The 24,456-nt window shown below is 42.9% G+C and overlaps 1 long non-coding RNA gene across 1 annotated transcript; it reads left to right on the top strand.

Annotated features, from left to right (window-relative positions):
• Positions 1–2,923: 2,923 nt before the first annotated feature.
• On the top strand, positions 2,924–24,235 carry LOC116756147. Its single transcript, XR_004350540.1, has 4 exons — positions 2,924–3,001; positions 7,591–7,696; positions 11,165–11,239; positions 24,180–24,235. It is a non-coding gene; the product is annotated as an uncharacterized LOC116756147 (long non-coding RNA).
• The last annotated feature ends 221 nt before the right edge of the window (positions 24,236–24,456 follow it).

Here is a 24,456-nt window from a genome sequence, read left to right as displayed (position 1 = left end):
TTAAAAAATAAATTTATTTATTTATTTTTGGCTGTGTTCGGTCTTCGTTTCTGTGCGAGGGCTTTCTCTAGTTGTGGCAAGTGGGGGCCTCTCTTCATCGCGGTGTGCGGGCCTTTCACTGTCGTGGCCTCTCTTGTTGCGGGGCACAGGCTCCAGACGCGCAGGCTCAGTAGTTGTGGCTCACGGGCCTAGTTGCTCCGCGGCATGTGGGATCTTCCCAGACGAGGGCTCGAACCCGTGTCCCCTGCATTGGCAGGCAGATTCTCAACCACTGCGCCACCAGGGAAGCCCTTCATGGTATTTTATACTGTGTCTCTACCTACTTTTACCTACTCATTTTCCCAGGAATGAGCATCAGAATTATTTTCCACCCCATCTTCCCATTTGCTCCAAGAAAGAAATACAACAATAAACATCTCCAGGTGTGTCCTCTGATGAAGCTTTGTGAGAATTTCTTGTGCTTTACACCCTGGAGGGAGATTGTTGGGTATGTGTAGATATATACCCAACAATCTACACATAGAGTAAGGAGTGGGGGTAAGTGTTGCTAGTTTGCCTTCCAGGATGTCCTCCCACTGGGCCATTAGTTCCCACATCACTACTAGTTTGGTTTTGTGTTTTGTTTTTCTTTCACCTGCAAAAGTTTCCTTGAGCCTCCTTGGGTAATTATTACTATTGTTGATTGTTTTGTAAGAACAGTTAACATGGGTCCTACCTTCCTAACAAATCTTTAAATATACAATACTGTATTGTTGATTATAGGCACTGTCTGTACAGCAGAGCTCCAGAACATATTCATCTTGCATAACTGAACTTTATCCCCATTGAGCAACTCCCCATATTTCCACTCTCCCTAGCCTCTGACAACCATCATTCTATTCTCTACTTCTATGAGTTGGACTTTTTTTTTTTTTTTTTAGCCACACTGCGTGGCTTGTGACATCTTAGTTCACCGACCAGGTATTGAACCCACACCCTTGACAGTGAAAGTGTGGAGTCCTAACCACTGGGCCACCAGGGAATTCCCTGAGTTTGACTATTTTAGGTACCTCATATAAGTAGGATCATGCAGTATTTGTTCTTCTGTGGCTGGCTTATGTCATTTAGCATAATGTCCTCCAGCTTCATCCATGTTGTCATATATGGCAGGATTTCCTTCTTTTTTAAGGCTGAATAATATTCTATTGTATGTATATACCATGTTTTCTTTATCTATTCATGTGTCAATGGACTTTCAGGTTGTTTCCATACCTTAGTTACTGTGAATAGTGTTGTATTGAACATGGGAGTGCAGCTGTTTCTTCAAGATTCTGATTTCAGTTCTTTGGGATATATACCCAGAAGTGGGATTCCTGGATCCTATGGTAACTATATTTTTAATTTTTTGAGGAACCTCCATCTTGTTTTCCATAGCGGCTGCACCATTTTGCAGTCCCACCAACAATGTATAGGGTTCCAATTTCTCCACAACCTCACCAACCAAGTTTATGACACAGTATTTTTCTTTTTTTTAAATTGTTTTTGCTAGTGCAAAATGCTTACAATTTTTCCTAGGTTCAAAATGTCATTTGCGTTTCTCTAATTGCGGATGATTTTGCACATCTCTTTAAAGCTTGTTAGCTTTTGAGGCTTCCTCTTCTGAAGTTGGCTGTTTGTATCCTGTTACCATATTTCTATTGGGGCGGCTTTCCGTTTCTTATTGATTTGCATGATTTTCTGTTATATTTTAGCTCTGGATCTCTTGTTGGCCGCTTATCTTAGAGCTGAGGAGTGCCCTTCAACTGCAAGTCTAGCCTCAAGATGTAGCCACAGAGTCTCAGAAAGAGAAAAATGACCTTGGGACTTGAGATAGAATAAACTGGCAGTGATCCTTTGTGTGACATATACTTTCTTATGACCCCAAGGACTACTGGGGTTATCTTGTCGTTAAATGTCCTAATATCGGACTTCATTCACAGACTTCCCCCTTCATTACTTCCTTCGGTTATAGGCACCATATATTACTATCATTATCGTATTACTTTTATTACACCGATGAAAAATGTTTTGCTGCTGATGTAAAATATTCAAACTGATAACAAAATTATTAAAAACTACCCACAGCTCTGCCACCTAGAAATGACTACAGTTATTCTTTTAGGATGTGTTCCAATCCCTGGACGGGAATGGCTGAGAAGATGTAAGCATTATTATGACAAATGGTCCTCCCTTCCACCCCAGGGCTCTATATTAATCTCTCCTGTAGAACCTTCTACATCTTACTATAGTTATTTGTTCAGGGATTATTAGAACAAGAGTCAGTTGACTTATGTTTTAGCTCCATCTTGGATTTATCAAAGCTTCCCTTTTTTAAGAAAAGACCTTGAACATCAGGCTGGGGGTTTGGACTTTCTTCTGTAAGTGATTGGGAGCCATTGAAGGATTTGAGGTAGCGACTCATCCAAAATGGTTTTGGTAAAGGAAGTTCTTCCTGGAAGCAGTGATACATGAATGTAATTGAATCAAAGTTACATTTATCAAGTACCGGGTATTGTGCTCAAGGTATTATCTATGGTATTTCACTAGATCCTTTTAGTACAATAGTATAGGGATGATGACCTCCAAGTTAGAGGTAAGAAATTTGAAACTCAGTGGGATTAAGCAATGTGCTCAAGGACACACAGCTGGTGTTGGATTATGGTGTTAAATCCAGCACGTTCCGCTAACCGGTTTCTTTCCAGGTACGGATGCTGGTATGAAAGATATTTTAGCAGTCTAGGTGGGATCAATTCCCATTTAATAGTGAGAAGTTCAAGTGTCTAGCAAGCTACTTTCTTAGAGCAGCAGCTTTGTTAATTGCTGGCTGTCCCCAGGGGTTTTTCTCTATGACTCACACAGCAGGGGAATCCTGAGGGAAGCTCAGCTTTTACTTCTTGAATTGCAGAGTCCTGACAAACTGTGTGGTGATTGGAGATAGACATCTGAGTCCCTGCCAGCAAAGAGATTGAAGCAGGCATCTTGGGTAAGTCCCTTCTCTCTGGACCTCAGTTTTCTTAACCACAAAGGATTAAGTGATCTCTGAAGTTTTCTTTCCTTCTAACACTCAGGGATCTCTCATGGTGCGTAATGTAGTGCTGAGCTCTACGTGGAGCTTAGTAATGGTGATTCGTAGGAACTAAACCAGCAAAATATAATTACACACAAAACTGGTTGAAAATAGGCTGTAAGCAGGGAATAAGAGATACGTGTTCTTAGTTCATGTGGGAGGGACTGTATGTAAGTTCATTCTTAGAGTCTGTTACTAGTGCCTTATATATTGGTGGCCAGACGGATTTGTTGAAGGAAAGAATGAGCAATACGGAAAGGCTATTTGTCCCCTAATGTCTGTCCTCCACCTTCTCCTTCAATAATGCAGCACCTGAAAATTACCTGGAAACCGTAGCCCGGGACAAAACCTCATTCCCCAGACTTCCTTGTGGTTAGACATGGCCATGTTATTAAATTCTGACCGTAGGGTATAAATGGAATTACTGTTGACATTTTTTCAGGAAATATTTTTAAAGGGAGGGGCGTGATTTTCTCCTCTGTTTCTCCTCCTGGCTGGCTAAAATAAAATAGATAAATGGGTAAGATATATGGAGCTTGGATCACAAGCTGGAAGCCACAAAGCAGTAAGAGGGATGGAGTCTGCGTACCTGATGATATTCAAGCCTCTGTATAAACCTTGAACTGCTATGTTAACATGAGAGAGAAATAGATTTCTATTTTGTTTAAAACATTATTGTTATTGTTTTACTATATGTTGCAGTTGAACCAGACACAAGGGAACATTTTTTAAAAAGAAACACATGATTTTCATCATTTTTATTTCAAAGAACAGCTGATAAAAAAATATTTGGAACACGGTTGTCATAAACCACACAATCACATATGGCAGATCTGATTTGGGGGATGGCTGGGGGGGTGCCTGCCCAGCTGGCCAATAGTTAAGTGTTATCAGGGCCAGTAATTTTTGTATAAATACATACAGGTTTTGCTAGGGCAATAACTTGAATATTTTACACTAAGTTCTTAAACTAATCCTCTTATTTTCACGGAAAACTTTTATATTTCTGTTCTTTACGTGAGGTTGTTAATATAAAAGCAATTTATTTTTGTGAATGGAGTGAAGTAGAGGGAAAAAATAAAGGTTCCAAACCATTTATTTCATAGGATGTATGTTTGCCACTGACTTAAAAAACACATTTGTCATATATTAAATTCATATGTATACAGAAACATTTGAAGGATAATGACAAGGAATTTTACAAATTTGATTAAAAAATATAAATCCACAGATCCAAGATGTTCATCAAATCTCAAGCTGGAAAAACACAAAGAAAAACACACAAAACGCATATTAATTAAATTAGTTAAATTTCTGAAAACAAGAGATGAAGAGAAAAATCTTAAAAACAGCCAGAAAAAAATTATGTATAGAGGAATAAACGTATTAATCCAATTTCTCATCAAAGACTATGCATGCCAGGGACTTCCGTGGTGGCACAGTGGTTAAGAATCTGCCTGCCAATGCAGGGGACATGGGTTTGATCCCTGGTCCGGGAAGATCCCACGGAGCAGCTAAGCCCGTGTGCCACAACTACTGAGCCTGCGTGCCACAACTACTGAAGCGCGCACGCCTAGAGCCCAACCTCTGCAGCAAGAGAAGCCACCGCAATGAGAAGCCCGCGCACGGCAAAGAAGGGTAGCCCCCACTGGCGGCAACTGGAGAAAGCGCACACAGCAACTAAGACCAAACCACGAAGACACAATGCAGCCAAAAATAAATTAAAAAAAAAAAAAAAAAAAAGACTATGCATGCCAGTAGAAAAACGTCTTCAAGGTGCTGAAAGAAAAAAGAAACTGTAAAACTAGATTTATATATCTGACGAAAATATTCTTCAATATTGAAAACAGAACAAAGACTTTTTCAGAAAAAAAAACAGAATTTTTGGCTAGCAGACCTGGATTACAAGAAATGTTAAAAAAGAAGTTCTTCACATGGAAGGAAAATAAATGATGAAAATTTGGATCTACAGAGAGAAATGAAAAGCTCTAGAAATGGTAAATGTAACATAATTTTTAAATTTAAGTATATTAGGTTTCTGTAAAAATGATTGATTACTGAAAGCAAAATCAAACCAATATATTGTGGATTTTAATCTATGTGAGAATAAATTTTATGATAAAATTTATCAAAGTACATGAGGAGGTGAATGGAAGTATACTATTACAAGGTTTTTAATTTATATGTGAAGTAGTATAATATTAATTGAAGGTAGATTGTGATAAGTTAGAGACGCATATTGTGAACCCTAGTGAACAAACAAATAAACAAAGAAGTATTGCTTATAACCCAATAGTGGAATTAAACTAGAAAGATAAAAAATATTCAATTAATCCAAAAGAAGACAGGGAAAAAGAAAAGAGGGAACAAAGAGCATTTGGGCCAAATCCAAAACAAATAACAAGAAGGTAAATTTACCTAATTATATTATTAATTATATTGAATATAAATGGTAAACATTCCCATTAAAAGGCAGAAATCAGTCCAGACTGGATAAAAATGCAAGACCGACTGTGTGCTGCTTATAAGGAAATCACTTTAAACACAAAGACACGGATAAGTTAGAATTCAAAGTATTGAAAAAAGATGTAATGTACACATACTAATCATAAGAAAGAAGAATTGGCTATATTAATATCAGACAAAGTAGAATTCAAAACAAAGAATATTATCAAGACTGAGGGACGTTTTATAGGAACATGAGGGTGATTCATCAAGAAGACATAATCCTAAACTACCCAATTAAGAGAGCTTTAAAATATATGACTCAAAAATGGACAGAACAGAAAGAAGAATTAGGTAAATCCACAATTATACTTGGAGACTTTAACATTGCTCTTTCTGCAAAGAGCTCTTCATGCTCTTCCTATGAAATTAGACAGGAAATTACTAAAGGTATAGAAGAATTGAACACATCAACAAAATTGACCTAAATGACATTTATAGAACACTCTACCCACGACAGCAGAATACACATTCTTTTCAGAACTCATGGCACATTCACCGAGATAGACTTGACTGCTGAACCATGAAACAGTTCTCAATAAAGTTAAAAGTACTGAAACCATGCAGAGTATATTATTTGACAGTAGCAGAGCTAAATTAGAAATCAGTAACAAAATGGTGCTTCCTGAATATTTGGAAATTAAACAACATACTTCTAAATAATCTATAGGTCCAAAAAGATAATACGAAGTAAACTAGGCAGCATTTGAACTGGAACATAGAGGGAAATTTTACCTTTACATACTTTACATTAGAAAATTAAAAGGATTTAAAATTAATGGTGTAATCTTTCACCTCTAAGCACTGTGTCATCTGTTTCTTACAAATTTTCATATGTTGTACTATTGTCTTTCCATTCAAAATGTTTTCTAGTTTCCCTTGTATTGTCAACACAATATTGCATGCTGTGGGAAGTGACAGAGATCAGTGTCACCTTAAAGACCTAGGACATAGGGTTGGTTTTCCTTATCGCCATTAATTCATCAGTGTGGCCCCTACAAAGGTCAGATGGTTCCTGGAGGATGATCGAGTCTACTGCAAACTCAACCTAGATGGAACTCTACTTGCAGCTGTTATACAAGATGTGGTACCTTTAATAGGGTCGTTAACAGGGTCTTAGATACATGGAATGTGGCCACTTGTATGACAAATGTGTTCTTTCCATCCCTATCAGAAAAGGGAGTGAGATACAGTTTGTATTCACTTAGAACATACAATAGTATACATTAGTCATGCCCCAGGGCTATGTTAGCTGTCTTTCCCTCTGTCATAATATATTCCGAGGAAACCTGAACTGTCTGAACATTAGGAAGAATATCACACTTATATTCATGATGTCGTGATAATTGGACCATATATGTAAGAACTGTCAAGTACATTAGAGGTGTTAACAACACATGCACACTCTTCCTAGGGGGCAGGAGATAAACCCTAGGAAGATTCACTTTGAAGGGGCAGTGATTCCTTTTGACAGGAATAGGTACATAGGTCAGGTGTGGCTTTGCCTTTCTTGCCTGCAGGGCCTCACCTGGTATCACTATCTGGGAGCTTTAAGACTGTACCATTCACTGCCAGTGGATGCCATGTAACAGTGTGTCAGACTGGGGGTGGGGGGACCCACTTTACAGTTAAAGAGGCTTTGGAGATTCACTTATCATATCACATTCCACTCATCCAGAAATTGCCAACCTAACAGAGTGATGGAATGGCTTGTTGAAGACATAGCTGAGGCACTAGTGTTAGAATGATGTGTCATCTTCCAGGATGCAGTGTATATTCTAAATCAATGATCTTTGTATGTCACTGTGCCCTCAAAAGGTAGAATATATGGACTGGTAACCAAGGGAGGTAGCAGTGAGAGTATCCTCACTGGGAGAATTTATGCATCCGTTATGGAAAATCTGAACACTGAGTGTTCGGAGGTCTTGGTTAACAAAAGGGAATACTTTCAAGGGAACATGGAGAGAGACCATTGAAATATAGTTTATTACTGTTTCCAGGGAGCTTTGGGCTCCTTGTCCCAGGGGGAACATCATGCAAGAAGAGGAGTCACCATCCGGATGAAGATAATTATTTCTGATGAGGAGGAGAAAGTGCTCAGTAACGGTAAGAAGTAATGTTTGGCCTCCAGGTGATCCACTTGGGCATTCTGCTGGTGTTCTTCTACCCCATCTTTTTTTTTTTTTTTTTTTGTGGTACGCGGGCCTCTCACCGCTGTGGCCTCTCCCGCCGCGGAGCACAGGCTCCGGACGCACAGGCTCAGCGGCCATGGCTCATGGGCCCAGCCGCTCCGCGGCATGTGGGATCCTCCCAGACCGGGGCACGAACCCATGTCCCCTGCATTGGCAGGCGGACTCTCAACCACTGCGCCACCAGGGAAGCCCTCTTCTACCCCATCTTGATAGTAAATGGACAAATGCAGCAGTCACAGTCTAAGGAGGGCAGGTGACCATGGCCTCAGACTCTTCCAGGATGAATGGGTGAATGGGTCATGCCATTAACTTCTAGCTGAGGGTGAGGGAAAATCTAGAATGCATAGTGGAGCAGTGAATGATGACTGACTTAAAGCCCCAAGACAAATAGCAGTATGGTCGGGGCTGTAGTTTCCCTATAAACCTTTTAGAATCCTGAAGGAATGTTTCCGGAACTAATATGAAGAAGTGGGTCCAAGCAGCACAGGCAGTGGACTCCAGTGGATGCTGTGATATGCTGCCCTGATAATTATGGAGGCACCATCCCAGCCCTGGAAAGAGAACTAACACATAACCTTGCTTGTACCATTGCCGATTTGGGTCTGTGTTACATCAGCCAAACCTATACTCTATCTATCTAGTGCAGTCCTAAAGCAGGTAATACCATTGTCATGTTGGGACACGTAGGGTTGTTTAGAGGACACCAGGCTGTGAGGCTAGAGCTTTGCCATTATGAGTGAAGCTCTGCCTAGAGACTCAGAACTTCTCCTCTGTCTCCCCAGCTACCTGTCTCTGCAGATGCATTCCTGTGGCTCAGGGCTCACCCTATAGTTTTCACCTAGTGGTTTGGCAGACATAGCTCATTGTGGAGAAGAAGGTGGAAAAGAGCACATGGAGATTTTTCCCTAAAGGTTTCAGGTTTCAGGTTTCAGTTTGAAAAGGATTAGTCTCCCCCCCCCCCCCCCCCCCCCGCCGCCCCTTTTTGAGAAGGTTTGAAATAATCTCTCAATCAGTTAATCCAGAATTGAATTGCTTTGTGACTCACATAGTTAATTTCACATCATTAAATGCCTCTGGAAATTTGAAGCTTTTCATTACCTCTGGTAGAAAGTAGGGAAATGGCAAGATAGTTCATAAGGAAATTCCAAGGGATGCCTCGGTTTCTAAATCCTCACCTGTCCTTCTAGAGCCTGGAGTGCAAAGAAGGTCATTATTTGAATAAGTCACATCATGTCCAGGTCACATTTTTCACTTGTAAAATGAGACACTTATTCTTAGGGCAAAAATGATCATCTCCAGTCACACAGAGGAGTTGAGTGAATTGGCAAAGATTACACAGATAGTATGTGACAGAGATGTAGCTTGAGCAAAAGTCTGTTGAGACTGAGTCCTATGGTCTGTCTCAGATCCATTCAAGGAGGCTGCCTGTAGCTGAGAGAAGCCAGAGGAGCTCGCCGTGAAGACCCTTGACTGGAGCGAAGGGTGGCTGGATGAAGGCAGACTTGAGATGGTGCTGCACTGTGGGGGAGCTTCAGAGCAGAGCTTGAGATGGTCCAGAGTTGGACTTGAAAAACCAAGGGCTAGAACCTTCAAATAGCAATCAAATAAGAACCAGAGAATTGCCTTAAAAAGGTTCATGTCCTTTAGGCAAACAATTCTCTTCTTCGGCTTCATCTGAAGGAATGAATGAATGAGCACCTGTCTCCACAGGAAGAGCCAGAGAAGAATTCCTTGTAGTATCAATGCAGTGGAAACAGCCTAGATGTCCAACAAGAGGGAATTTTAAAAATAAAGCATGGCACAATCATATAGTGGAATATTGTGTGTCCAAAAAAAGTGATGATGGGTTGCTCTTAATTTTTGGCTCATGGACGCTTTTGAGTCTCCAAGAACCATAGATCTTCTCCCCATAAAAAGCCATATATGCACATACACATAAACGTCAACTTTCAATTTTAGAAATCTCAATTTTCCGAAAGTCAGTCCATGGAACATTATGTTAAGAATCCCTATGTTAGATGTATCTTTAATAACCCGGAAAGGTACTTGTGCACAGCATAATTTTTGCATGAAAAAACAGTTTACGAAATGGCATGTGTGAGATGACAAAATTTTATTTAAAAAATGTAAATATCCTTCCAGCTATGCAGAAAAAAATCTGGAAGTTGGCAGTTGTGCAAGTAGAATGCACAGGACAGAGCTCAGAGCTGTGAGGACTCTGGAGTTGGCCAGGTGTGTGGCAAATGTACCCAAGGGCCCCATCTAATGTTGAGGCAGGTCTAGGAGCCTGGCCCTGCCTGATCTGAGGGCCCCTATCCCTGCTCTTGTAGGGCAGTGCAGTCCTGAATATTTACATGAGCACTTCTTCCTCCAGGTGCCAGTTCTTGAGAACCTGCAGGGCTCTCCTGAAAGTATGACATTGTGTCCCAGTTGTCAGAGTGACCTTGGGAAATGGGAGCGTATACAAGGGACGGGGACAAAGATGGAGAGGGAGCCAGGGTCCATGTGAAGGAAGGATTAGTGAAAGATTCTAGGAGTCTCGGTGGAGAAGAGATGAATAGGATGGGCAAGGTCACTGTCTTCATGCATTTGAAGGCTGTCAAAGAGGGGATACAGTTTTTGTACAGTACTTCAGTACAGTAATTCAGTAATAATGTGTATTATGCACAGTGGCCTAGGCCTTGTGCTAAAAGCTGGAGAGATAGATGATGAAGTTTCTTTTAGGTAGTAGTGGAAGGTTGAGGATTTAACAAAACATTCCAATATGGTCTGCTATGTGCTATATAATAAAGATATGTAGGAGAGCTCCAGGAAAACAAAGGAGCAATTGAACTACTCTACCTGGGGAAGTTGCAGTGGATTTTAGAGATGAACAGAACTTTTCCAGGTTTAGAAATATGACAAAGAGAATTCCAGGCAGGAAAAACAACATATACAAAGGCCAGAGGCATGAAAACCAGAGTGTGTAGGGGAGAGAAGAGGGAGGGAAGGCTAGAGATTTAGGTGGCTTCCAAAGAGTGAAGAATCTCAAATTCTATGCTAAAACATTTGAACCTGTGCCATGGGGGCCATAAAAAGTATCACCTCTCCCTCATCCTGTGATGGAACCAGGTCCAATGATGGCAGGTACAGTGTGGGTCAGAATTGCCTTGGCAAAGAATGACTCTCCATTAGGTAGAGGCTGGTCACGCCCTTCTTGGAGGTGGATCAAAGAGTGACAACTACTGAATGGGGCATTTGACAGGACTTTATGATCTCTTCCACCCCTGGCCTCAGCTTTTCAGGGAGGTATATTTATGTATCTTCCTCTGTGAGAAAAATGTCTTGGAGGTATTGTATATTTTTGTTTTCTAACTCAGTAAACTTTTTATTGTCTTAATAGCTGGTGCCAGAATTCATCTATCAAGGGATTCTTCTGATTTGGAAAGCTCACGTGTCAAGTCACTCTGAGTGGCAGGTAAGACTCCAAGAGGGTTGGTAAGAGCTCAAGGAAAAGAAAAACGGGCTAAGCTGTCCAACTTGGGAACCTAAGAGGAATTTAGAGATATGTCTCTATCTCTGTGTCAGTGAGGAAAAGGAGAAATCAGGGGCATATAAAGGGAGCCAGGGGTGGGGGGAAGGAGGGACTAGAGAGCTGGTGGGTGACTGAGGACTACATGGGGTAAAGGCAGAGCCACTGTATGCAGGTTCTGAGAGTTGCCATTGCTCAGGTTGGCTGGCTGAGGGGCCAGGTTAGGGCTGCAATGAAACCAGTGCTTTGCTCTCCAAGTCCCTTGGTCTATGAGTACATGGAGGGAGTGCCTCTACCGCTTCCAGGTGACCCTGGGAAAAACATCCCATGGGAATTCCCTTGTGGCAGGGTGGCCCGAGGAAAGTTTCACAACGAAGATCTTTACTGTTCAATTTGAAGTTGTTGGTATGTAACCCCTTTCCTATCTCCTATGTAAATCTTCAAGTAAGTATACTATACTTATCAGCTCTTCGTGCAAGATGCCACACGTGTGTGTGAAAGTGTATGTAGGAATTGAGGAAGGGCTGGATTTCTTGTCTGGTCTGTAGCAATGTGGAATAAGCAGCACTTGAAGAATGAGGAACCCCGATTTGGAGGCATCAGAATGCAGTCCCTCCCTGGAAATGTGCAGAAATCTTACAGGCTCTGCTTTTCCGTGGAGCATGAAGTTAGTGATTTGAGTCAGCTTTATCTGGATTTTAAAGGGCTGGAGGAAGCAAGTGACTTTAGGATTATATTTTATCGTTTTGGTGCTACCAGCAAGATGACACTGATACTTTTATTTTATGATTGTCTGTCTCTTGCTCAAGTAAACTGCTGTTGCATCATGGGTAGTTTACACAGGTCACTGGAGTTTTATGGAAGCTGTTTAAAACACCAATTATGTGGGCAAATGGAGATTCTGATCTCCAGGATTCAAAGGAGAATAGTTAATTTATGCAATAGATCTTCTGGAATGTATTTTTATAGACTGTAATTGGATGAGCTCGCTGAGCGCAATGCATGGTATGGAAGAGTAAACAATTAGATGTCCTAAGTTCAAGACCCAGCTCTCATGCTACATTGCTGTGTGAGTTTGGGTACCCCCTGTCCTCTCTGATATATAATTGTCCCATAATATTAGAATGTTAAACAGAAATGGTGCTTCACTGCAATGCTGAACCATTATAAAAGATTACTAACAATATGTACGATATTGTTCTAAGCCACTTTTTAAGTTGACTGCTTTCCAGAGGGTCCTCATGTTTCCTGTCCTTGCTTTCCTGTCTCCTGGTCCCTGCTTCTGCCCTCCTTCTTCATATGTCCTGAGTGAACCTTTATTTATTTATTTTTTATTTATTATTTTTTTTTGCGGTACGCGGGCCTCTCACTGCCGCGGCCTCTCCCGCTGCGGAGCACAGGCTCCGGACGCGCAGGCTCAGCGGCCATGGCTCACGGGCCCAGCCGCTCCGCGGCACGTGGGATCTTCCCCGACCGGGGCACGAACCCGCGTCCCCTGCATCGGCAGGCGGACTCTCAACCACTGCGCCACCAGGGAAGCCCTGAACCTTTATTTTTTTATAGTTCAGGGTTCCTTAACCTCTGCACACTTGATATCGTGGGCTGGACAGTCCTTTGTTGCAGGCGGGGGCTGGGCTGTTCTGTGCTTCGCAAGATGCTGAGCAACGTCCTTGTCCTCTCCTCATTAGATGCCAATGGCACTATTCTCCCACTTGAGATGGCCAAAAATGTCTCCAGACATTGCCAAATGTCCCTCTGGGAGCTATACCATACAGTCCCTCCTCCAGTTTGGTGAATATCCAAGTTTGATGATTATTAAATTATTGTTGCCAGTGAGAAGTAGAAATTGAGGATTCTTCCTGATTTCCACCCCACTCCTTTCACACACACACACGCACCACTCAAACACGTCTTCATCCTCTCATATTAATGCAGATAATTAATTCTCTAAGGCAGCCCACTGTGGGAGCATTCCCATCATGGGAGTAGGGCTCGGTGAGGATGGAGAGCAGTCTTTCCTCTCTTGGTTCATCCTCTGGTTTCCTTGGTGGATGGAGGTACCTGCACTTCTAGAGCTCAGTGATCAGGACTTGAAGCTGAGGCCCAACGTGACTTTACAATTTGTTCCAGACTTTACAAATTTTTCCCCAGAAAGATAAAGCTGCAAACCAGTAAATAACCTCATTTAACCTCAGGCAGCTCATAAAAACCATTTATTCTGCCCAGGAGGATTGAATGCTCACCTGGGCAAATATCACCTTTCTCAGGACAGTAGATGACTCAACAGGGCAAACACTCTTGCCCATCAAACAACTGTTTACTCATGAACACACCCTTCAGGACTTTCCTGTCCTACACTGTTGACTACGCCCTTGACCTCCCCTTTCTGAGATACACTAAAACCCTCTCAAGGTGATGTTCTCCCTTATGTGACGAGTAAAAACTCAACTTTGCCTGATAAATGGAGGTCTCTTTGGGGGAACCGGCAGTCCCCCAGAACCTGTCTACTTTTAAAGAAAGGGGTACCATCATAAAGCATGGACCCAGTGATGCTTACGAAAAGACCAGGAGGAAATTTTGAGACAGCAGCTTTTCGGCATCTTTGGCCAGATAAGATTCCTAGTCATGGTGTCCCCACACTGCACTCTATAAGTAGAAAGGAGATAACAGTAGGGTTTATGATTCTCCTGCCCACAGAGTGTGAGTGTAAGTGGAATAGAGTCAGGGTCACAAGTTTTGTTTTGTTTTGTTTTTTGCGGTACGCGGGCCTCTCACTGTTGTGGCCTCCTGTTGCGGAGCACAGGCTCCGGACGCGCAGGCTCAGCGGCCATGGCTCACGGGCCCAGCCGCTCCGCGGCATGTGGGATCTTCCTGGACCGGGGCACGAACCCATGTCCCCTGCACCGGCAGGCGGACTCTCAACCACTGCGCCACCAGGGAAGCCCAGGGCCACAAGTTTCATAAGCAGAGAAAAGAAGGAAAGCACAGAAACACACATACACACAAACACACATACATACTTTGGAATTGTGGAATATTTCGTTTTTATACTTTTCCATATTTAACATGTTTTTCTTAATGAAGATGTCTTCCTGTTCATCAGAATACTTGCTGTTTTAATTTTAGATGAAATAATAAGTTAATATCATTCTCTCCTAGAATATACTGGGATATCCAGGATCTTGGCTTCAAAAACTACTACAGAGCTGGGAGTGTATCATTTGTAGCAAGTGTTAACATGAAGTATGAATGAAAAGAATTGTGATTACTTCTCCTTTTTTTTTCCCTTTGCATTTCTTTAACAATCTCATGGCTACTCATAAATGCACTTAGCAGTGAGATGGGATGGGTAACCTGTGGGGCATATGACAGGACACAATGACCAGGCACTAAAATAAGTCATACTGCTGATACCCAGAGACATGGATGGATATAAAAACTGAGGATACCCTTGACCCAATATGTCTCTATAAAGATGAACCCTCTGGGTTTGGATTCACTTCTACTACTTACTAATTTTGTAACCGTGAGCAAAATGATTCACTTTTTAGCTACAGTTTCTTTACCTGCTAAGGTGAGATACCTGTACCTGCCCAGTGAGCCTCATGAGTTTTTTGTAAAGACCAAAAGAGATAATGGATATATGCATGTTTAGGAGACAGTTCAAATACATGGTATTATGAGAATACCTCTCAATTTTTCAAACTGATATTAGCATCTATTAACATAAACTCCCACACCCAATTAGAATGCTGGAGGTATTCAGCTCGATGGGATTGCCTGCGGCAGGCGTTTGGGGATCTCCACCTTATCTTAGAGTACCATGGCCTAGCACAGCACCAGGGACCTGGCTGGAGACCCCAACTTGCAGCCTAGTTCCCCCAGGGCTGTGTGGGTGATAGGTACACTCGCTGAGAGCATCCCTTGGGGGAACGTGTAGGAATGCTTGCCACAGCTCCTCACCATCCCTCATGCCTAGCCTGTAATCCACAAATTGGATTTTCCAGGGTGGAGTCAGAGAAATGCAGGAATGAGGGAGGAACAGATGGATAAACACATCTCCTGCATCCACTGTTTACTGTGTTCCCACCACCTTCTAGTAAGTGTTATCTCATAAAATACCCAGAACTGATATTGCTAGTATAAATTCTGTGTGATTGTACCCATGACAAGCTTCAAGAGTTTACGTATTTTGCCCCAGGTCACAGAGCTCATCAATAGCAGAGCAAGAATTCACATTCACCTGCATAAATTCCATTCTGCTTTACTCCATCTGAGCAAGGAAAGCCTTCTGGGATTTGTAGATTAGCCCCGTCGGGTAGGACAGCATCAGTACTAGAAGTGAGTTCCGTTAAAATCAGACAGTTCCTAGAGCTAAATGCTTTCAGCTTTTTTTTTTTCCTCTGCCACTTCCATATTTTGATTCCAAGGATCAAATAATCTAAGAATGTCGTAATCCAATGTTAATTCAATGAGACATGCATGAAATTCACAAAAATAGGTAAATATTCTTGTCTTTTTTTTCTTTTTTAAGGCTATCTTTGGGTGGTGGGTGAGGATGGCTTTAGGCAATGGCTTCCCAATTTTTTTGACTTTCGAAATATGAACTGGGGAAAGTACGTGAAAATAGAGTTTGATAGACTGGAGAAAAGGTTTTTCTAAAATCCCTACGACCTGTGATGGATATGAATAAGGTCACACTCATTATTGCTTGTTAGCCTACATTCCCACTAGAAGGAAAGGAAGTATTTCCTTTTCATTTTAATACTCTTGCCACTTCTCCAGATTTTCTAGGGACCTTAGATACTTACTCAGTTCGAGGAGAATCAGTTCTTTTCTAAATTTCAAGCCCAGAGAGAAAACTGGGTTCTGAGCACCTGCTTCTTCCTGCCACACAGCGAAGCTGTTGTAGATCAGTCCTGCAGAGCCCTGTGGCTAGTTTCCCTGTCTGCAGTAATGTGCTTGCTGGTCCAGGTCCTTGTCCAGGCTGAAAATCTTACTTGGTCTCCAGAGTAATGGTTCTTTTTAGTTACATTCTTAAGCCCAGGCGTTTTTGCCCACCTCACTTCTCTCTGCCTGAGTACTGCACTTGAACCAGCTTTCCCTGTGTTGCATGCTAGCTTGTGTTTCCTTTTCCTAAAGGTAATTTTATTCCTGGTGTCTGTTGCCCTTCCCTGGACCTCTGATCAAATCTCAGTGAGCAGCAGTGGAGTCCTCTTGTCACTTCTCTCCCAGAAGACCCACCCTGTACCCCTTATATAGCTTGACCCCTCTTTCTCAGCAAGCTGCCTTGTATGCCATTGGTCCGCGGAAGTAACAGCTCTGACACAATAATACAAGATTCAGTTCCTGACTCTCCTTGCCGCTGAGTATCACCTACATTTACGTAGCTCAGGGATCCCAGAAGGTGTTTTTTCTAAGCAATTTCTTTTTCCATGTCTAAATAGAAGAATGACTAGCATAACTTTAAAATCCATCCCTTCAACAGACACCCTGTTTGGTGTCTCGACAGGCACCCTGTTGCTGATATATTACATGACATCCTGAAAAAGAGCTTGGGGTTTGCAGTCTGAGCAAAATTGGGCTTTGAAGCCTGGCTCCCAGTCATCACTTGTGTGACGAGGTTATTGTTAACTCAAACCAGGATCCTCTCTCTTGCCTCCTGTTTCTGCCTCACCAATCCAGCCTCCACGCTGCAGACTGCTTCTAGGATTGATTCGTCTAAATCACCACTCTGTGTAATAGGCTTTAAAAAATCCCCTCTTTTATATTCCAAGTTCTCTGTATTGATCATCCATTCCTTTTGTAGTTTAGAAAAAAAAATAATAAAGGAATGCATAAATGAAACATGATGGCATATCCTATAGCAATTAAAACTGAATGAACTAGGTCTAAATACGACAGCAAGGGCAAATCTACAAATCACTCCAACGAGTGAAAAAACCATGCTGCAAATACATTCTGAATGTAAATATGTCCTATTTATGTTCAATTTCAGACATACGAAGTATAAAATAAGTTGAGATTTGAAGGCTCCAGTAGGTAGTTTTCCCTTCCCTACCAGAGTTCAAACCCCTCACACTCCAGGGGCCTCTGGTGGAGCATTCTGTGTAACCTCTGGAAAGACCTTTCATTTGGATTGAGGTTGGGGGAAGTGCGTTCCCCTCCCCTCCCCTGTGATGGGATGAGGATGAAGGAAACCAAAGCACCCCAGCAAATTCTTTCTCTGTAAAGGCTCCAGTTCTTTGATCTCTTCATCCTCTGAAGAATGAATTGCAAGCCCTTTCTTAAAGCCTGCAGGTAAGTGACGGGGTCAGTCTGGCCACTTGCCCTCAAGTCTTGACATAGAACGTTCATGCTTCAGAATATAAGGTATTTGATAGGTACTGCTTTGTAAGTGGTCTTTGTGGGGGGTTTTCTACACAAACTCCAAGGTAGTAGTAGATGACGTTGTTCACACTCTTTTACATTTCATTAAGGCCCAAAGGTTCCACAGTCAGGCCCCAATGCTGTTCATTCAGTGCCTGGTTCTTCTGTGCCCAGCCCTGTACTGGGCACTCGGACATGAACAAGGCCAGGTTCCTGGCTTTGGGGGTTTCAGGGCTGGTTGGAATTACCTTCCTAGTTAGTTCTCTGCAACTGTCTCCCGCAAACAAGCTACGAGTCATCAGAGCGCTGACTCACCAGTATGTAACCGCGTACTTCCCCGCCTTGAGGCCTTTGCCGTGCATATCCCTCTGCTTGCAGTGACTTTTCTTCCTCCAGTGAACGCACGCTCACCCCAAAGGCCAGGAGGCCTTTTTTGATTCCCACTCCACCGTATCTCTCCCATCCCCACCCTCCATGCTTCCTCTGTGCCCTTCTAATCCTTCTCCCAGTGCGCCTGGCGTTGGCTTGAGCTGTGCATGTAGCTGTCTCCCCCACTGGATTGGGAGCTCTGTGAGGGTAGAGCCCTTGGCTTTTTCATTTCTGTGTTTTCTAAGATGCCCGATGCAGTGACTGGCACCTGGTAGAATGGAGGACATCTAAGTGCACTTTGCCGTGAGCTACGTGGCCCTCAGTGCATGAAGCTGCCTCCCCTCCTTCTTTGGGGGGTCTCAGGAAAAGTGGCTGTCCAGATGTGTGGAAAGAGCAGTGGGCAAAGCATCAGGAGGCTTGGATTTTTCTTCCTGCCCTCTCAGCCTCCTGGTCCACGGGCAGTCACTTTCCCTCTCTGGGCCTTGGTCTCCACTTCTCAGAAGGGGGCTTGTGTCTCACTGCTCTGAACATGTAAGAACCCAGTGTTATTTGCTGTGCTTCTTTCAGATCAAACCTCCCCTGTATCTCTGTGTCTCTTTCTTTTCCCCGTCCTTCCTCTTAGATGTGTAATAAACCAAGAGTTTACAGTAAAATCACAGGAAGAGCTAAATGATGTGTTCTCTTCAGGAAAGTACCTGGTCCCCCAGGTAGCCAGCGGCTGCCTCAGGAACCCAGAGCCTCCCTGAGCTGTGGCTCCCAAGGACTTTCAGTGTAGACCCGGCAACCCACCTCGAGCCTTTGATGTGGCTTTGACAGGGCATGATGCAAAGGCAGCCCTGATTCAGAGCTGCAGAAAGGCTTGCTGCTTTCTGCCACCAGCCCCAGGGATCGCACAGTGGTGGGGGACAGTCAGGGCAATGGCAGAGAGCAAGAATCTCAGTAATCACACCCACCTGATCCTCAGACTTCAGGCGGGACCAACCTTTTTTCCACCAGAGCTCTCCTAAAGAGGGAAATAGACATGCCCTTAGAATCGGTTTGCACCCTAAGAAGCCAGGTGGTGCTCAAAGGAAGTCCGTGGAGAGACAACACATTGAATTATCAGCCCCCGATTCTTCGGAGCTCTCTGTGCTCTTATAAAGAACCAAGGACGCTCCAACTTGTTTATCCATGTCTTCTTCTCAGTAGAAATAAAGGAAATGGAGGAGCCTGAAGATATCGTTTCTACTCATGGCTTTCATTCACGGCATTCATTCATTTATTCACTTACTTAGCAAAGACTTGAGGACTTACGCCATACATGGCACTGTGCTGGCACTAGGGACACAATAGTTTTAGATAGATAGATAGATAGGTGATAGATATGTGGATATTGATATGGACATAGATAGGGATGTGAATGTGGATATAGACAAATAGAGATAGAGATATTGACTAGACCCTTGCAAAGCTCAGAATCTGGTAATGGACACAGGCATTATACAAACAGCGGCACCAATAATTGTAACTGCCTGGGGGAAAAGACCTGTGAGCCACAAACCTACAAAATGGGGGCCTCTTGATTTCTTCTGGGGCTCAGGCAAGGCTTCCTACATAGAGTCATTTGAGAGTTGAGCTCCAATGAAAGGAGACCACCCTCCCCCAACCCCCTACCACAGACACTGGTCAAATTAATTGTAAAGTGGGCTCTGGAGTCAGACTACTTGAGTTTCCATCTGTCTCCACTCTAAAGTAAGTAGTTTTACAAAGTCATCGAGGACCCAGGCTCCTTCCTTCTGCCCTCCCATCTGCAGCTCTAGAATATTGCTTTCAATTTCAGGTGACAGGATGGCTGCTCCTCCTATAGGCGTCACAGCTGTTTTCAGGTGCCAAGAAAGGAAAGACCAAATGCCAAAGGGGGCATTTCCTTTCAAAGAGGTTAGCCACGAGCTCCAGCCGTTGGATTCTGCCCATGTTTCATGGGCCAGAACTGGATCTTACAACTACTTCTAGTTGCAAGAATGTCTGGGAGGGGGCGGGGGGATTTTGAACTGGGCACTTTGCCTCATTGAACCAAATCAGAGGACACTGGGTGGTAAACTAGCTGTGTCTGCCTCCATCTGCAGGGAGCCATCCTTCATACCCATCTGTCTCTGCTCCACTTCCCTCACGTGAGGTTCTCATCCTACCATCGCTTGGTGGACCAAGCATGCACTGTGCTTTCCCATCCCTGTGTTCTCTCCACCTGAAACGCCCTTCCCCAGTCCACCTGTACCAATCATATTCTTCATTTAAGACCTGTGTCAAGTGGTGGAGGCACATGAAATCCTCCTGGATCTATCCCCCTTGTCAAGCGCCTTCTTCTCTAAACCTCCATGGAACCTCATATTTTCTTCTTGGGGTCTAAGGAGTGGTGGGGGGGAGTGGGAAACTAAGGCTTTGGAGACAGACACACTCTGTGAAGTCACTTTTCAGCCTCTCACTAGCTTTATGAATAATTTTGGCAAGTTACTTAACCTTCTGAAGTCTCTTAGTGTCTGTAAGAAGGATATAGTAGTATACACTTCAGGAATATGAGACAACTCTCATAAAATGACTTATGCCCTTGCCCCTCCCCCGACCACCACTTTTATTACATCTACCACCCACCCTCTCTCTGAGGCAAAGATGCTAGGCAACCTACGGGCCTGACTTTCTATCACTCTTAGTGATCATCTTAGTGATTATGCATTAAGAAATGACACCCTTGTCGGTTATCACTTCTGTCTAGTCTGCAAGGGTACTTATGGCCCCCATAGCAATTTCCTGGCCTCCTGATGTCTGAGTTCCCCAGGGGCCGGTGAGCAACACCCCAGATGTGAATATCTGCCCCATCAACATGGAAATTCTATCTCAGCAGCCTTGCCACTGGTTTATATTGGTAGGTCAGATAAAGGGCATTGCAGGCCGTGTGTGGAAGGGGGAGGATGTGTGCATGTACGGAAGGAAAACAGCCTGGTTCTAGCCATGGAACTGCCTCTTACTCATTGTGCGATTTCCTCAAGTCTCTGGCCCTCTCTGGCCTCAGTTTCCCACCTAAGCAGTGTCCACCTGGCTCAACTCTTAGGTCTAGAAGTCTGTTTCAGGGAAGTCAGCTTGGCTTCAGATACCCCATGGTGCTGGGGAGGGATGATTGTTGGTCATGGGTCATCCTGAACTAGAGGAGTTCAGGGTGTGTGTGTGTGTGTGTGTGTGTGTGTGTGTGTGTGTGTGTATGTATGTAGGAGTAGGGGGACCAGGACCAATCCAGGGGGCTACTCAGAGGATGTGTGACATCAACCTAGAAACAGCCACTGAGAGTTCAGTACCACTTGGAATTCTTGAAGGCACGCTAGACAGTCTTCGTAGATTATCCTAAAGTCAAGCAACTAGCATTCATTGCATACCTACTGTATACACATATGATACTGATAGGAGTTTTACATTTAGAGTTATATTTTTATAGGGATAGTTGAGTTATATACTCTGTCTCAGAGCATAGTATCATCATTGGAACAACAGCCTCTTGTTACATTTTTATTTTATTAATATTAGTTTCTTCCTTGCACCCTTGATCCCCTCCCTTATCCTTCCCCCCCACCCCATCATAAGGATATGTGTAAACTTTTTAAAGTGTGTAGTATTCACGGTGAATGTGTAAGCTTTTAATTTATACTTATATGGTGCCATGATATATATTTTATTCAGTTTCTTCTCCCTTCACTCAATATTTTATTTTAAGACTATATCCACCTCCATGATGTACGTGTAGTTGACTTTTCTAACTGCTACATAGTATCTCTGTGGACCCACTACACTGTGCTCTTCTATCCTGCTAAGGGTGCTAAGTGTATCGCCTCCAGTTCCCAGAAGCAGTGAGGCAAGTCTTGTCTGCTAGGGTACTCATTGCTTTTTCCCAGGTGCTTTTTAAAGGCAGATACTCGCTGCTAACGGAGACAGCTTTAGGTGCGGCATAGCATAACTCTCAGCAACGTGGACTTATATACTCTATTTCATCGTGAAGCTCCTATCAGTTTAGTGCTAGTAGGTCATTGCTAACCCTCTTTGCTCACTAAATTTCTCTTTTTAAATAGCTTAGGAGCAGGTCTCAGGCTAACATATTTGCAGGCAGCGCGCTTTAGCTGAAATTTAATTCTGTTGGAAATTCAATTAAAGGGTAATTTAATAAAATCTATTCATTTAAATTGTTCCTTTTGTTTTTAATAAGCAACCTCGTTTTTTAAAGAAGTGACATTCCATATATAATAGAATCTAAATGCTGCTGGTTATACAAACATCATTACTGTATATTCCATTAAGAAAGAAATATCATTCTACAAAGTGACCATCATACACCATTGAGTGTAAGCATGCTGCTTTCAAAGATGTTAAAATGTGAACAAACAGGCATCCGTTTTTGTTTTCTTTTACAAACAAGGGTAGTTGGGTAAACAGGAAGGTTGATTTCATGAAAAAAAAATTGAACAGTAAATAATTGACAATTCTGGAGTTAAGTGAATTTGGTAGAAATGAGGATGCTGGTGCCGGAATGACTGAAGCTTGGGAAACACTGAATTATCTCATGTGGGTGGTCCTCAGACCAGCTTTGTAAGGCAGGCATGGTTATTCCTGCTTAGCAGGCAGGGAGGAGAAGTGGTCTTCCCCAGGCCACAAGGTTAAGAGTAAACTTACATTCAGGCACATACGTCAAAAGTCCCAGCCTCCAGGTACTAAGAGTCCATCAAACTTGTGACCTGGTTCCAGGGTGGCTCTCTCCTGCCCCTCCTTTTTGAGAAGTCTTGAGGAGTGCCTAGATCTTGGCCATTTCTCCCAATCTTGAGCCCTTCAAAGCACCTGAATGCTTTCATGTTAGCAACCACAATCACTCCCGCCTGAGTATGAATTAGTGTGTGTTCTGGTATCTTTCTCACAATGGCTACATTATCAACAGAGAAGTCAGATGATGATGAGTGGACGTTTCTGATATTGAGATATCCACTAAGGGATGTATACTGAGGACAGAGAATATTCTGGTAATAGCAGAGGTAGTTGTAGTAGCAGTAGTAGTGGTAGTAATGCTTCATTAGTTACGAGTTTTTTTCACTTTTATTTTTATTTGATTCTTACCACCATCCTGAGTAGATATTATCCCCATTTTACAGGTGGAAAAACTGACAATGTTAATTTGCCCAAAAATCTCACAGTAACTGGTAGAACTGTAAGTAGATCTGTGAAGGAACTGCCTTTCTCTCTTTTTTTAATTAAACTGTTATTTTGAGATAGTTGTAGATTCACTACTATTAGAGATAAGGTAGACCGGTCCAAGAGATCTGGTGTATTACTGGATTTATCACTTTTCCCCATTGGTAACATCTCACAAAATTGTAACACCATGTCACAACCAGGGTGCAGACATTGATATAATCAAGATGTAGAGCGTTTCCATGGGTCTGTCCCCTGGTGTTGCCCTTTTATAGTCACATCCACCTCCCTCTCCTGCATCCCATCCCATTCCTGACTCCTGGCAACCACTGATCTGTTCTCCATTTCTATAATTTTGCCATTTCAAATATGTTACATAAATATCATTATACCGTATACAACCTTCTGAGGTTGTTTTTTCACTCAGTTTAATCCTCTGGAGAGTCACACAAGTCAAGTGGTTCAGTGTATCAATAGTTTCTTCCTCTTACCACTGAGTAGTGTTCTGTGGTTTATCCATTCAGCTTTTGGATGCGTTGTTTTCAGTTTCCAGCTATTACAAATAAGGCTTCTGTGAATAACCTTGCACAGGTTTTTGCGTGAACATAAACGTTCCTTTCTCTGGAATAAATGCCCGAGTGTGATTACTGGGTTTTAGGGCAGTTGCATGTTTTTTTTAACAAGAAACTGTCAGGCTGGTTTCCAGAGTGCCTATGCTGTTTCCATCTCTCACCAGCAACGTATGTGACCCAGTTTCTTTGCATCTTCACTAACGTTTGGTTTTGTCATTAATTTTTATCTTGGCCAATTTGACGGGTGTGTAGTTATATCTCATTGTAGTTTTAATTTACTTTTCCCTAATGGCTAATGATGTTGAATGCCTTTTATGTGCTTGATTACCATCTGAATATCCTCTTTGTTGAAACTTTGCTGCTTTTTTTTTTTATAGGAATATAGAGCCACTGAAGCATGCTGTATTCCTGAAAGTCTTTAAATTGCTGTCTGAGTAACACTCTTGAGATGCATTTTATTTTTATTTTTTAATTTGTTTTTTGCGGTACGCGGGCCTCTCACTGTTGTGGCCTCTCCCGTTGTGGAGCACAGGCTCTGGACGCGCAGGCTCAGCGGCCATGGCTCACGGGCCCAGCCGCTCCGCGGCATGTGGGATCTTCCCGGACCAGGGCACGAACCCGCGTCCCCTGCATCGGCAGGCGGACTCCCAACCA

This window comes from Phocoena sinus, chromosome 6 (assembly GCF_008692025.1).
Source record: "Phocoena sinus isolate mPhoSin1 chromosome 6, mPhoSin1.pri, whole genome shotgun sequence".
In the NCBI taxonomy this organism is placed as follows: Eukaryota; Metazoa; Chordata; class Mammalia; order Artiodactyla; family Phocoenidae; genus Phocoena; species Phocoena sinus.
Note: the sequence above shows the minus strand (reverse complement) of the source record. Positions and strands in the feature narration are given on the sequence as shown.